Below are 15,162 nucleotides of genomic sequence, written 5' to 3'. Positions count from 1 at the left end.
CCACTTCCCTTCCTGCTTTAGCACCTGCACCGTTCTCACTAGCTTCTCCTCATCTTCTTCAACTACAGCTATGTCCTCCGCAAACCCTATGTTGTTGGTTCTCATCCTGTGCACTGATATCCCTTCTACCTCTTCCTTGATCCTCTCCATTGTGCTGGCCCTTTATGGGCGCTCACACCTGTGACTAGCAGGCTGGCTCCCAGGTGAGCGGGCGGGAGCTGGGTGAGTCCCTAGGTCCGCAGAAAAGCCCTCCACAGCCCCACTGGGCTGCCGAGGTGCTGAGACCGCGTGGAGAAGGGAAGGAACCCAGCTCACAGCAGCCCCTCCGGCGGCCAGCAGCCGGTAGGTGGGATCCTGTAGCAGCGGGAAATGACCCAGATCTTAGCCGACTCCTGGCGTGTGGGCTGGGGAAGTGCAGTTGTCCTTGTAGGGGCAGCCCAGGGAGCTGAGAGAGGGGAAGGGAAAGCCACCAGGAGCTGCAGCCAGGTAGGGCAGCGGAGCTGTGGTAGTTTGGTTGTTTGCCAAAGCGTTTAGTTTAACCCATAACTTGTGCCCTGAGGCCAGGGCCTGACACACATTTGGGTGCCACATTGGCCCTTCCTGAGTGGGTGAGCTAGCCCCCCCGGCTTGCTGGTGTAGTGAGAGAGGGCCAAGTGAAAGGGGTGGGTGCAGAAGGGTGGTCAAGGAGGCAAAGGAAGCCTGGTGTCTCTAGCGGGGCTGAGTTAAGGCTGCGATGAAGCAGGGAAGAGTTACGGTTGTGGTGAAGTGGGGCAGAGTTAAGGTTGTGGTGACTGGTGTGGTCACTAGCAGTGGTAGTGTGAGGTCGCAGGTGGAGGTGTAGAGATTTACTGCTAAGTGGCTTCGCTTCTCCTTGCCCAGCTTTTGTAGGTCTGCGCCATGCGGGCGTGAATGCTGAGTATGTCGCAGCAGAGATTTTTTTGTATTAATTCCACAGGTTGTGTTATGGGGGTCGGCCTGTGGGGTGAGACACACGGTGGCTGACGGAGAAAGCACGTCATGGTGTGCTGGCTACTGCCCGGTGCCCGTCGGCTGTTGTCTGATGAAACCTGACCAGCAGTGGAGGAAAACAAAGGTTTTTCCACGTGCCTGGGCCCCCGTCGGCCAGGTTTGTGTGCACAGAACACGGACTTGCAGTTAGAACACGAGTGGCAGCTAAAAACGACTCGACAGGCGCCATTTTCTTTTAACAAGCCACTCGCTCCATCCTGCCTCGGCTCCAGCGAGGCCAGCGGCTCCTCGTGCCGACGGGGGAACTTTTACGAGAGTGACCGGTCAGCCATAAACAGCTCTCCCTGAGCCCAAATTCCAGCCCTTCGGATTAAAACCCTGTGCAGCAGGGGCGGCCTGTGCCTGCGGGCGAGGACACCAGTGTCTGCAATGAAAATCTTGGGGCACACATGACCTTGCTGTTCCCTCCCATCACATAAGGAGGTAGGAAATTCACAGGCCTGGGAATTAACCCAGTGGGACATTTCCCACCCGGCGCCTGCCTAGACTGAGAGGGAGAAGGTGGATTTGTAGCCCACGCTCAGGACTTGCTACCAGGCCCCTGCAACATAAAGTGTGGGGGGGGGGGCTGGAGGGTGGGTCAGTCACCACATCACACCACACAGCCTGCTGTTCAGCGCCTACCCACGGCTGGCTGCGGGACTCTTGCAAGCTCCAGCCGCAAAGGGAGCTCTGCCCTTGTGGGATTGCCCCAGGAGGCCAGGCAGCTGAGGGTTAAAATCTGGACTTGGGGTGGGTGACAGCCAGCGTCCCCTGTACGCGGAGCCCTTGGGCAGCCGCTCAGGAGAGATTCGGGTGCTGCCCGGCTGATCGGCAGGGTGCCCTCAGCCGGCAGCCTGTCTCCCTACTGATGGTGCACCTCCGCACAGGCCTCGATGCAGGCAAGAAAAGTTATTCCACCCATGAATGCAAGACACTGGAGGGAACTCCGGTGCCGGTGCCTCCAGGGAGCGGTCTCTGGGGGACCTGCCCCTTCCTCTCCGCTGGGACAGCGGGTGACGTCAGGCAAGAGGCGATCCGCCCTGGGCTCTCCGTGGAGCCTGCCTCGTGGCAGCGGTTACAGCCGGGTCTCACCTCTCATGATCCCGATATGCTCAGAAAACCGAGGACCAGAGTTTTTACGCTACGGGAAAGCCGAGGTTCGGGAGGTGCTGGCTGGGGGGAGGGGCGCACAGCGGCTGTCTCCAAGCCCTGGGCGGTGATAGGGGCGCTGAGGGAGCAGCGCAGGTGTGGGTCTGAGTAAAGGAATCTCGGCAGAAGTAGCTCATGCAGGGTGCTGGCCGGCAGGTTCCCGATCACGGTTTAAGGTCCCAGCTCCTCTCGTCCCCTGGAGATGGTCTTGCCAGAGGAGGGACAGGCCAGCAGGGGGTGGGCTCGTGGGCACCATGGGCGGTCGCCGGTGAGCAGCAGCTGGGCCACTGGGGGACGGCTGGGTCCCGCACAGCGGGAAGGGATGCGAGGTGGAAGGCAGCTAGCACCACGTCTCCTGGGAAGCACATTTTTAAATAGCGCTGCTGCGAGCTTGAGACGGGGCCCAGCCTGGCCAGTCGCCCTGCCCTTGCAGACAGGGAAGCGAGGCTCGTGGGATGCGGAGATGAGGCGGTGGCACGGCCAGAGCCCCACGCCCATGCTGGGGAAGGAAGGCCAGGACCTCGGGGCGTGGCGCTCCTCCGTACGACCACAACCCTTCAGCTGCCGAAACAAGGAGCTTTTCACGGACGATTTTTTCTTCTTCCACGTTCTTTTCCATAGCGGATTGTAGTGGCCGTTACGGGCTTCTGACACCTGGAAAGTCTCTCAAAAGAGTGCAAACCTGACACTTGATTCAATTATTCAGATTCCCCCCAACCTGCCTGCCCTGCTAATACTTCCCTTTGTCCAGCCAGCACCACAAGGCAGAACCCTTCCTGCTGGAGGAGCTCAGACCACTCGACAGTCACTCTACCCTGCACCTAGAATGTAGCCACTTCTGGGGTGGAGCGCCCTGCCACTGTGCCCCCGGCTGTGTCTTTAAGTGAAGAGTAACGTCTCCACTTGAAATCCCAGCAGGAGCGTTGGGTTTCAGAAGAACAGGAGCAGAGTGGGCCACAGGCTAAGGACGTTGGCCACTGACTCTTTTAATGATCACAGGAGGGCAGAACGCAAGGCTCCCATCTTGTCTGCAGGTAGCCGTTCCTCCCCAGAGACGAGTGCCTCCTACGGTACCACCAGATCGCTCCTAGGCCAGCTGGCTGCTCCTTAGGGCTAAACTCTCCGTCGTGGGCCAAGGAACACGGAGCTGTGCAGAGACCAACCTGGACACGTGGGACACGGCAGTGTCTCTCCCCCTTTGTGAGTATGTTCACCTGGCCACAGAAGATGCTGCTGCAGAAAGGCGTAGTAGAGCCCGGGAGAGGCTCGGCGACAAGAAACCTGGTGCAGAAGGGAGATGAAAGGCCCTGAGCTGAGGAGGAGATATGAGAGAGGAATATGAAATGATCCCGGCGCTGAGGAGAGCCGTCCTCTCTCCTGTTTACCTCTCCGCAGCACATCAGGGCGGCCCAGCCGGGGGCCATTTGTGACTTGCTGAAGAGAAGGATGTGCCAGGAAGAATACCAATCAGCCTCTCCAGAAAGTGTGGCCATGTTCCCTAGGCAGGACAGCACAGAGGGGAGGGTTAGAGCCCTGGCTTCGGCTGAGAAACCAGCAGGCTCAGAAGGGGCACGGCTCAGCGAAGATTAGGTGATGATAGCGGCAGAGGAAAATGAAGCCTCTCGCCGTCCCAGCTGGCTGCCTGTTCCCCGCATCCCGGTGCTGTGGCTGCTATGGTTCGGGAGGGCTGGAGGCTTCGGCTTTGCCGCTGGAGGATGTTGGTAAGCAGGCAGCCCTGGAGCTCCGGAGCCAGCATGCCCGGTCGCTGGCTGGGTTGCTGAGTGGCTGCTCCGGCCTTGCCACAGCACCACCGGCAGGCCAGGCTGAGTCACGGCCAAGAAACCCTGTGGCAACCAGGCGCTCCAGGAAGCACTGTCCCAAGGAAGCCGCCTCCTGTGGTCCTGCTGTCCATCGAACCCAGGCGGGTGGGCCGGGGGCCGTCCCAGCCAGCTGGCAACGGGCGACACAGTGGTTTGTGATCTGCAAGCTCTCGCCTGCCTGGCTCCGGCTCCGGCTCCAGCTCCGGCTCCGGCTCTGGCCCTGTGGATCTCAGCTCCTGTGATTTACTGACCCCTGCTCACTGACCACCTCGATCTGGTGGCCCCAGCCCAGCCAGCCTCACTGGGCCAGAAGGCGGCTGCCTGCGTCCGTCACAGCTCCTCGGCGCCCTGGCTGTATCTCCTTACCCCCATGGGCAGAGCAGCTGAGCCCCTCAGAACCTTTACTCACGCCTCCGCGAGCTAGGGCAGGGCTTTTATGGCAGTTGTGTTATTGGGGAAACTGAGGCACAGAGCCTGAACGACTTGCCGGGATGTCTGTGGCAGGGCCTTGAATGCTGGTGTCCTGAATCTCAGCCCAGGCCTGTTCTTCCACGACGGCTCCTGGCTTGGGCCCCGACGGACGGGGCGCACGGAGCACGTTTTGCGTGAAATCCCTACTGCGGCAGCGCAGGGAGTTTGTTTTCCTGGCCCTCCTCTGAGTGCTGCTGAGCGCTACGTTTCAGGGGCACCTCGGAGCAGCGCGGCCCTGTCGCACGCGGGAAGCCCTTTCCGACGGGCAGGGAAAATTTCATCGTCACGTTTGTTCGTGTGTTCGGCGGCAGCACGAGGCGGTGACCCAGACCTGCCTTTGCTGGGCCGGCTGATATTCCACACCTCGCGTCGAGGATAATCGCGCCAAGCTCGCCAAGGGGAAGTTTTCTGCAGGCCTCTCGGTGGTGGCCATTTCGTGTCATTAAAAAGCCCGACCCAGCCTTGGCACAGTGCGCGCAAAGGGGGTCTCCCCGAGAGACAGGCCTTTACAAAGAGCACTCTGCCCTCCGAGTCACAGGCCCCGCAAACCTCCTCGAAACAGCACGCCTTAGGGGGTATCACCCCCGGCCCCGGAGCCAGTAGCGAAATGCTCTGATTGGCTGCAGTCACACACGGGAGGAGCCAAAGGACTATAAAGTCGATGCAGAGGGGAAGTTGATCTCTGCCCTCGCTTGAGCTCGGTTTGATCTCAGACTGGGCCGAGGTGCTGGCAGGGGCGCCGTGCTCGTGGGGAGCTGGGAGGACGGGTGGGGGTGCAGGTCTAACTTACCGTGATGTCTGTCCCACTTCCTTTCAGTGGCTTCAACCACAGTCCTGTGCTGCAGCTGTAGGGCCACAGGCAAATGCCCCTATGTAGATGGGGAGACCAAGGCCCATGGGGTTCAAGTGACTTGCCCAGGGCTAGCTAGAAGTTCGGTAGCAGAGCTAAGGCTGGCACGCCCAACTCAGGGCTCCCCAGCTGCTGCTTTGTTGGATGGCTCTTTACAAACATGTTGGTGGGGGAAGGCTGCAGGGATCCAAATTCCTCAGAGTGGCTTAGACACCACTTTGTGTCACAAGCCACCTTCGACCCCCTCAAATCCCAAGCTGCCGGAACGCCCGAAGTGCAGGAGGGGGCATTAACTGACTTATGCTTGAAAGGGCTGATGGAGCATATCTCCCTGCAGCAACTAAGGAGCTTCCATTTTCCAGCACCAGGGCCGCCTACGAATTACCGGCAGCCCGCCGAATCCCCACCGCGGTCCGAACACAGGCTGGGGCCCGGCAAACCACCTGGCTGGCCGGAGGAGCCCAGGGGCTCTCCAGGGGCTGCCTGGCTACCCTCGCATTGGCGGTAGTCGACTGGGCTGGTGGATTGCCATACATCACCCTCTCGGTTAGCCTGCATTTCTCTGCTGCCGTTTAATGCCGCTGCTTCCCGGCCCCGTTCGCAAACGAGGCGAGTTGGTCCCTGGCCTCTTGAGAGCAGAGTGCCCCCGGGGGCTCCCACGGACACGTTCTCTCGTCTCCCACCTCGGCTGATGGCTCTCTCAGGCAGAGTCCCCATGTCCTGACCTTAGGAGGATGGGGCGGGGGCCTGTCCAGGCACTGGCGCTTAGCCCTCAGGATCAGTGCTGGGGTGAGCTAAGGTCCATTTGGTGCCAAGCGTGGGACTGATACTCCTTGGCCCCAGCACAGGTTAGAGCAGCCTCGGGGTGGCTGTGATCTACTCCAGGCTGTGGGTGGGACCAAGCAGCCATCGCACTCGCCATGAATTACCAGCGTACAGCGGCTCTCACTGGCCACAAGCGCTACATTAAGTGCTGGAAGGGGAAGCTACTGGGTACCTCTGGCTTTATGCTACCCAGGGACCAGCGTGTGGGTGGCCAAGCCTAGTGGTTAGGGCAGGGATTGGTAGCCAGGGTCGGTGCCAGAGGGGAGGGTCACAGCTGGAGTCAGGCGAGGGAGTGGGGTTCCCTGAAGTGCAGGGGTGGGAGCAAGGCAGGACGTAGTTGAGCCCCGCACAGGCGGTTTGAGCGGCTGCGGAATGGCGAGAGGGGTGCTGACTCCCCAGCCCCTGGGGGGGTGAAGCCAATCAGGAGGTCTGTGCCCAAAGTTTGGCTCCTGACCTCCGCCTGGCAGCTGAATTCCCGGGGGTGGTCCTGCCAGCCTGTGCCCTGCAGAGCTCTCGGGCTGGACTCGATGTCTCTCGGGAGAGGGGAAGGGGGCGCGCTGGCCAAGCGAGAGCCGCTCTGATGCGACGCGCTCTTGCTGAGTACGTACATGCCGCCAGCCTCCTCCGCCCTCTGCCCGCGCAGCCGCGAATCTAAGGCCTGGGCCACAGCCCCAGCCCAGCCGCAATGCCTCCGCTGTGGTGCACGGCCCTGTGCGCCTCTGAGCTGCGGTGGCTGGGTAGAGGCGCCCGGGGCACGGCCCAGGAGCTGCTGAGATCCCTGGCTGCTGCTGGGTGGGTTTGCAGCCCGTCCGTCAGGGCACTACATAGCTGCCACACCCCGGGATGTGAACTCTGATCTGCAGCTGACCCCGGAGCACTGCCCCCTGCCCTGCAGCCGCCTGCCTCTGGCCTCCCTCCTCCCCGTCAGCCGTCGCCCCAGCAGTGTTGCGCTGCCCTCGCCGGGTCGCCCACCCCCAGCAGGGCACCCTGTCCGGCCGGCCGTGGCCTTCCTCCTGCTCCTGCTCTCTCAGCCGCTCCACACGGAGCACCCAGCGTGTGGGAGTCCAGCCCAGGCGCTGCTCTTTCGGTGGCCCCGGGGCCCAGCTCAGATGTTCGCCCAGGTCCTGCACCTGAAACTGCTTCAGGTTGGTCCAGGAATTGCCCTCAGCTTCTTGCCCTTGGCCCGGCCCCTTTGCAATAGGTCCCCCCGCCTCTCTCTGCTCCCACGCCCCTCACCAGTCTCCCGCAATCCAGCCCGCACACGGGGAGCACCGTCGGCCTCCAGCCAGGCTGTGCAGAGCTCAGACACACACGAGCAATGCGCTCTGTGCCCTGGCAGGAGGGTTTTACCTGGGCAGTCTGGGTCTTCACCCGGCAAAGTCTGAACTGCCCCTGCTGCAGGCTCAGGCTCGGCCCCCGCACGCCTGGCAGGGGAGACGCTGGCCAGCGAAGCCGACGAAGTCCGGTAGCGCACTCTCAACCCTGAGTGCTTCACCGGTCGCTCTTGGCGGCACGCTGGGAGTGACGGTGGGGCGTCCCGGAGCAGGACCGCCCCTCCGAGAGCAGGCAGCTGTGTCTGTGCAGGAGGGACGGTCCCATCTGGGGCTGCGACTGGAAGGAGCAGCAGGACTTTGTGAACCGCTCGGTGTGACCACCCGGGAGGCCTCGGCCCTGGTGTGAATGGATTCGGACAGAGGCGCTCCATCAGGCGCTTGCCTCCTGCTCCTCACGGTTAAAGTGAGATCAACCAGCCTGTCGCTCCCACCACCCTCCAGAGCCAGCAATCATGAACCAGCTCCCCTCGTCTCCCCCCCCGCCCGCCAGCCCCTCTCCCGCACTCGGGAGGGTTTGCACAGAAAATACCTTTGCCGGCTCCAGGCCAGGCTCCCCCTCCCTGGCTTCCGCTGCGGTATTATTACAGCTGCAGAGGAAGTGACGACCTCTTTGCTGGCTCCTGAAATCGCCACATTGCTTTGGGATGTGGCAACTCACGAAATGTGCGCCCCAGTCATGAGGCTCATTGCTCACCGGCTTTCGGAAGAGCGCAGCTTGCAAGGGATCGGGCTGGGGGACGGACTCGCCCCTGGCCACCTTTCCGTCCCGCCTCAAATTACCGCTCCGGCCATCTGTCTAGCCGCCCATCTACCCCCAGCCACCCTCTAGCTAGCTATTGCTCAGTTCCCCTGGGACCCACCTGCCACGGCTCTCACCACGCCGTGGGAAGCTATGTGGGCAGGATGGGCGAGGGGCAGGCCCTTCCCCACAGAGAGGAGGGAAATGGAGGCTCAGGGAGTTGGCCAACTCCACTGCTGCCGAGCCCGGACTTGCAGGTGGGGTTGGCCGAGTCCCGGCCTAGCGCTGTAACCATGAGGCTATGCTTCCTCTCCTGACCTCTGCACACTCCCCTCTCCGTTCTCCCCTCCTCCCCCCGCAGTGCAGAGCAGGGCAGTCGGGGGGTCATTACGCTGATGCAATGCCTGGATCCCCAGGCCGGATGAGACCGGCTCACGGGCCTGACTAGCAGCTCCACTCTGACAGCATCCCCAGCTTTCACAGAACCATAGGGTCCCGGGGCTGGAAGGGACCTCAGGGGTCATTGAGTCCAGCCCCCCACTTGAAGCAGGACCAACCCCAGCTAAATCATCCCAGCCAGGACCTTGTCCAGCCGGGACTTAACAACCTCCGGGGATGGAGACTCCACCATCTCTCTAGGCAACGCATCCCAGTGCCTCCCCACCCGCCTGGGGAAAGTTTTTCCTACTATCCAACCGCCCCCTCCCCCTCTGTAACTTGCGACCCTCTGTGTGTTCCCCAGTCCGGCTCAGCGCAGAGTCCTAGCGCACCCCAGTGCTGCCTCGTTGGCCTGTTCCCCTCTCCTCTGCCACCAGGGCCGCCACGAACGCAAGGTGGTCCGGCAGCTGGTGGGCTGCCGTGGCACCTTGTCACTCCGGTTGCAACGGCTGTGTGGGCGCCCTGTCTCTTTGCTGGGGCCCCTGGTTGTCTCCTGGCTCGTGGGAGCAGAGGCTGCCTCAGCTCTGCCCGCAAAGAGGGCCGACGGGTAATAAGCAGACGTGCACAGCTGGCCTGGCTGCAGGGCTGGGTTTGGGTGCCCTGCGGTGCAGCAGCTCAGAACAGGTTGGCTTTAAGCTCTGCTGCTCAGCTCTGCCGGCTGGGCCGGGAGAGGCCTTCAGCACGGGGAGGGGCCCTGCAGGGGCAGGTGAGAGCCAGAGGCCAGTCTAACGTGATCATTAATACTGTAGTTCCCCGGATACCTGCCCGTTAATTGCTGCTAAGTTGCAGTGCACTGGGGGAGGTGAAGCAGAACTACCTCACGAGGCGCCCCCCCGACTCGCCCTTACTGAGAGTGGCTGCTAGGAGCTTGGGGTGGGGAGTGGGTCACTCGGCGGCAGTGGGCCGGAGGGAGGGGCAGAGCCCGGTTCCCCACGGGGACACGGGACAGAGTGGCTGGGTGTGCAGCGCAGGGCGCTGTCCCCCTCGAGCGAGAGCCACCCAGCCGGGAGAGAACAAGTGTGGGAGTCCCTTTCTGGAGCTCTGGCAGCACCTCGGGGAGCCGGTCGGCAGCAGGCAGCTGAGGGGCAGTCGCTGAGTCAGGGCCAGAGGGACCCTGTGGAGCAGCACCTGGGAGGAGGCCTGGGGAACCTGGGCGCTGGGAAGGCGTCTTCACCCCAGCTGTACACGGCAGGTGCCGGGAGAGCTGGGGCCCTGCCCCATGGAGTAGGCAGTGATGTGGGGCCGGCTCCCGGCCCCTCTCCAGGGAACTATTCCCAGCGCTGCTGCAGCTGCTTTTCCCCACCAGCCATGGGGCCCTGGGAAGTGGGGAGGAGCCCCAAGCAGCCCTGGGGTGAGGAGCGGGGCCGCAGACCTGACGTAGCTTTGGACTGTCCTTGGTTCGACGCCCTGGTGCCCGGGAAGAGTGGAACCGGAACCCCGCTGGGCCGGGGGCTGCAGTGTCAGGTGGGGGAGAGCTCCCTGAGACGGGGCGACCCCGCCGGGGCACTGCACAGCTGGGACCCCGGCACTCGGAGCACAGCACCCAGAGCCCACCTGGCCTGTCGCGGGGGCTCTGCGCCTCTGTGGCCCCGAGCGCTTGGTCCCTGTCGGTTCCCCTGGACTCTCCCGGGTCTCATTTCCCCAGGGAGGAGACAGTCTGGGCCGCGGAAGTGTGCGCCCCCGATCGGCCGCTGGGCGGGAGCCCCCAGGGAAGTAAGGCATGAAGGCATCAGCCCCTCTCCAGGGTCTGGCCCTGGGTTGGCCCACGTGGCCAGCTCCCCACAGAGTCTCCCATGCGCAGCAGCTCAGATGGGGCCTAGATTTCCTCCGTTTGCCAAGCAAAGCCGCCCGGACCGTGCCTCTCCGGGCCCAGCTCCGCCACCTCGCCTGGAGCACGGCCCCAGCCAGCGGGATCAGCCCATTAGCGGGAGGCTGCTGTGATGAGCACCGGCAGCGCGCTAATTACCACGGGCAGAATATTGAAATAGCACATGGAGCTCGACGCCTGCATTAGCCCCCTGCAGGGACCGAGGGGGGGCGGGAACTACACCGGCTCGGCATCGTTCATCTCTGCTCTGGCTCAGGGGCACGGTGGGGCGCAGGGGCTGCCAGTGCCAACGGGCTGCACCCCAGAGCTGGAGGGGCAGCGCGCAGCCAGGGAGCTCTGCCGCTGCCGGGGTGGATGGGCAGCCGCCAAGCGGAGAACACACTGGCCTGCCAAACTGAGAACTCCTCTAGGTCGTGCTTTTCGCCACCACCCCGAGCCCAGGCCCATCAGCCCACGTCCAGCCGGGTCCTGAGCGCTCGCTGCCCACATCCAGCCCGGTCCTGAGTACTTGTTGTCCCCATCCAGCCCACACCCCCGCCGGGTCCTGAGCGCTTGCTGCCCACATCCAGCCTGGTCCTGAGCGCTCGCTGCCCACATCCAGCCCGGTCCTGAGTACTTGTTGTCCCCATCCAGCCCACACCCCCGCCGGGTCCTGAGCGCTTGCTGCCCACATCCAGCCTGGTCCTGAGCGCTCGCTGCCCTCATCCAGCCCACACCCCAGCCGGGTCCTGAGCACCCATCAGCCCGCGTCCAGCCGGGTCCTGAGCGCTCACTGCCCTCGTCCAGCCCAGTCCTGAGCACTCACTGCCCTCATCCAGACAGGTCCTGAGCGCTCACTGCCCTTGTCCAGCCCAGTCCTGAGCGCTCGCTGCCCTCATCCAGCCCACACCCCAGCCGGGTCCTGAGCGCCCATCAGCCCGCGTCCAGCCGGGTCCTGAGCGCTCACTGCCCACGTCCAGCCCACACCCCAGCCGGGTCCTGAGCGCTCACAAAGTGCGGTATGAATTTATGCTGCTTTCACCTAATTGCTGCTCTGGGGAAGTACTAAAGGGTTCCCTCCGGATGTTGTAGCCTGGGGCTGGAAGAGCCCATGCAAAGTCAACTGGTCCAGGCCCCAGCTCCAAGCCAGACCAACGTCAGCCCAGCCAGGGCTGTGTCAAGCTGGGACCTAAACACCTCCACGATGGAGACTCCACCACCTCTCCAGGCAACGCATCCCAGTGCTTCACCACCTGCCTGGTGACATCGTTTTTCCTAATTTCCAACCTAGACCTCCCACTCTGTAACTTCAGCCATTGCACCTTGTTCTGCCGTCTGTCACCACTGAGAACAGCCTCTCTCCAGCCTCTTCAGAGCCCCCCTGCAGGTAACAGGAGGCTGCTGTCAAATCCCCCCCTCACTCTTCTCTTCTGCAGAATAAATAAGCCCAGTTCCCTCAGCTGCTCCTCCGCACTCAGGGGCCCCGGCTCCCTAACCATTTTGTTGCCTTCTGTTGGACTCGCTCCAGCTTCTCCACGTTCTCTTCTGCGGTTGGGAGCCTAAAGCTGGACCAATCCTCCAGGTGTGGCCCCACCAGTGCCAACTGAAGGGGAATAATCACCTCCCTCGATCTCCTGGCGATGCTCCTCCTCATGCAGCCCAATATGCCGCTAGCCTTCCTGGCAACAAGGACACACTGTTGACTCATATCCAGCCTCTCATCTGCTGTAATCCCCAACGATCTGAGCAGCTTCCTATCCGCTCTCTGGCCCGTTTATCCAGGCCAGCGCTTTGCTAAAAGCAAGGTGGGCTCGGAGCTCGTGGCCACTGGCTCCTAGCCGCTGCGTTAGTCTCACGCTGGTCCCTCCTGCTTGTTCAGGGCAGGGCTGGTTTCCCCTCGGCTGAGGGATCTCTGGGGGGGCTGCACCTTGGTCTCTGCATCACAGACTGCAGTGTGGACCACCGGAGCTCCTACAGCAGGAGTCAAGGCTCCCGGGGTGTGGCTGTAAGAGACGCCAGGGCGCAGTGCGGGGTGCCTGACACGCGCTGATCGGCAGCATACAGCTTCCGCGGCGGTTCTCTCGCATGCAGCTGGCTGCAGGCGGAGGTTCCCCTTACCACGTGCAGAATGGTCTCAGACACCAGCCACCTGCTCCTTCTCTAGAGCGATGACCAAGCCGCCTCTCCCCAGCCGGGGACCTGAACTTCAGAGCCATGTGCTGGCCGGCCTTGGGAAGTGGCCCGGTGCAGCGGGAGGGCAGGAAGCAGCCCTCGGGAGAGGCGGCTGAGTGCAAACATCTGGCTCCCTCTTGCTGGAGTTTCCCGCGGTGGGAAGGAGGAGCGCTCCGCGCCAGTGCTCGGGGCATGGCAGACTCAGTCCAGCACCTCCCCGCCAACACTGGAACGTTGCTCCCCGCCTCACCGAAAGAAAAGCGGCCCAGCGCCAGAGCAGAGCCCCCCAGCCCAGAAATGGCTTTTTCATTGGCTTGTCTTGGCCAAGCAGGAAGGAAAGTGGCCAATGGGGGTGGCAGAGATCCGCAATGGAGGCCTGCAGGAGTCCAAAGAGTGCAACGCCAGCTCTCCCCGCTGGCTGCGAGGAAGCCGACTGACGATGTCTAGTGTCAATATTTAGCCCGAGTGGAGACTTGCTTGAGCTATTCTTGGGCTCTCCGCCCAGCTGCGCCGGGATCCAAAACCCAGCCAGCAGCCCCCGGCCTTGCTCTCAGCGCTGGAAAGCCCTTGACAAGTCTTATCGGTTTAATATTTAATCCAGGAACAAGTACAAGCCAGCAAAGGAGAAATGCACAGGATGGAGAGACAGGGCCAGAAGGGAGCCCAAGGGCAGATTTCTCTGCTTTAAGCAGGGCCAGTGCCCAGGAACCAGGAGTGGCTCAGCACCAGCACCCAGGCCCCCCGTCACTGGCACGAGGTCCTCGGCGGGATGCTTTCTCCTGCCTCCAATCATCAGCTCCGCCCTGCTGGAGCGCCTGCTCCTTTCACTTGTCTTTCGTCTTGGCGGTGGGGCTGTTTGACTCCTTCAGAGCAGGGAGAGATGCCTTCTGACCGGGGGTCGTTAGTGTCGGAGACGGCGCTGGCCAACTTTCTAAGAGCAGCTGGGCCAAAACCGTAGGGGGAAAACACCATTAATCACCGATTCCTGGAGCCCAGAACTGAGCTGCCAACGGGCCGCACGCCAGGGGGCTGGAGTCCTCGAAGGAGCATCAAAGCCGACGCGGTGCATCCCCACCCAGCACCCGGGACTGGTGGCAGCAGGTCCCAGCGACTCCCCACGTGGCCAGCTGAGATGCTTTCAGCTCCCCGCATTCCCAGAGGTGAAATTATGCCCTGGGTGCGTCCGCTTGCACCAAGCCCTAAGTCCCCCATAGAGGGCCTGTCTCATCACCCGACGATGCCCCGGCCCGGCCCAGCTCGGCCGACTGCACACACTGATAGATGGGTGGGTGGCTCGCGGGCTTGCCAGCTCTTGCTCCGTTCGCTTCAGCTCTGTTTGCCTTGGCAGCCACACTGACACCCCCTCAGCCGTCTCCTGCACGAAGAGACAGGAAAGCCACAGAGCGGTACTGCGAGTCCAACGTTTGATCGACTCCCCTGGATCTGGGGCTGGGCAAAGAGGGAGCGTGAGGCGAGGCAGAGGAAAGCCAGACACCACCGAGCAGTTAGAAGAGTTAAGTCTGCCCAGCAGGACCAGAACAACCACCAGGGCAAGACGGACTCACACCCAAAAAGCAGCTGCTGGGTGTAACGCCCTCCACAAGGCAGCAGCTTGCTGTGCATGGGAGCAGAGTCTGGGAAAACTCAATAGTGACGCCCGGCCTGGAGCTCCGACTGATGCCCCCTGCGTCCTGGGCAGGGCAGAAGGTGCAGAAGCTGTTTGTGAGAAGCCACACGTGTGACGGCTCACGGGGAGGGAAGAGAAGGGGAGTGGGGTGGGTCTACAGCTGGGTGAGGTGACAGGACGAGGGGATGGGTGCAAGGGGAGAGAAGATGACGCAGGGAGTCCCGAAAGCAGGGAGGAGGGATTGGGTGTGGGGGGGAGCAGATGGGAGGGCTGACGCAGGGGCAGCAGTCCCTGCTGAGGGGGCATTGGGAATGAGGGGCACAGGTCAGGCACACAGCTGCACAGGGCAGCAGATGGCAAGGAGCAGCTTTTTACCTGTGACTGACTTCTGCAGAGCAATTGGTAGCAGTGGGATGGGCCGAGCCAGGCGGGGCCGGGGGAGCTGGAAGTGTTGGCTACTTGCTGGGGGAGCTGTGGGGTCGGAGGCAGGGGAAGAACCTGAGAGACACACCTGTCTGCTTGCACGCCTGACGCGACTGTAACCACCCTGCAATAAACCTGCCCAGGGCTGAGAACACAGGCCACGGGCGGGAATTCCTTCGCGAGCCCAGTTAGCAGCCACAGCATGGACGTCTTCCCTGCCTGCTAGAAAAAACCCACACGGGGCACTGAGGCAGCACATTGCAGCTGGGAGCCCAAGTGGAAAGACCTCTGGACTGGGAATATCCTAGCTCTGCCACTGGGCTGTGGGGCGACCTCGGGCAAGTCACTTCAGCCCTCTGGGCTCCTGCTTTCCCTCGGCACGCGTGGCTAGAACGCACCGGCGTGCAGAAAGGCTCCTGGCTCCTCCATGACCTCCTGCTGCAGTTCCTGCAGGTCTTCTCCGCACCCTCGCTCATTTATGCACAACATTACGAGC

Source organism: Carettochelys insculpta, chromosome 11, assembly GCF_033958435.1.
Source record: "Carettochelys insculpta isolate YL-2023 chromosome 11, ASM3395843v1, whole genome shotgun sequence".
Lineage (NCBI taxonomy): Eukaryota > Metazoa > Chordata > Testudines > Carettochelyidae > Carettochelys > Carettochelys insculpta.
This window is presented reverse-complemented; position numbering follows the sequence as displayed.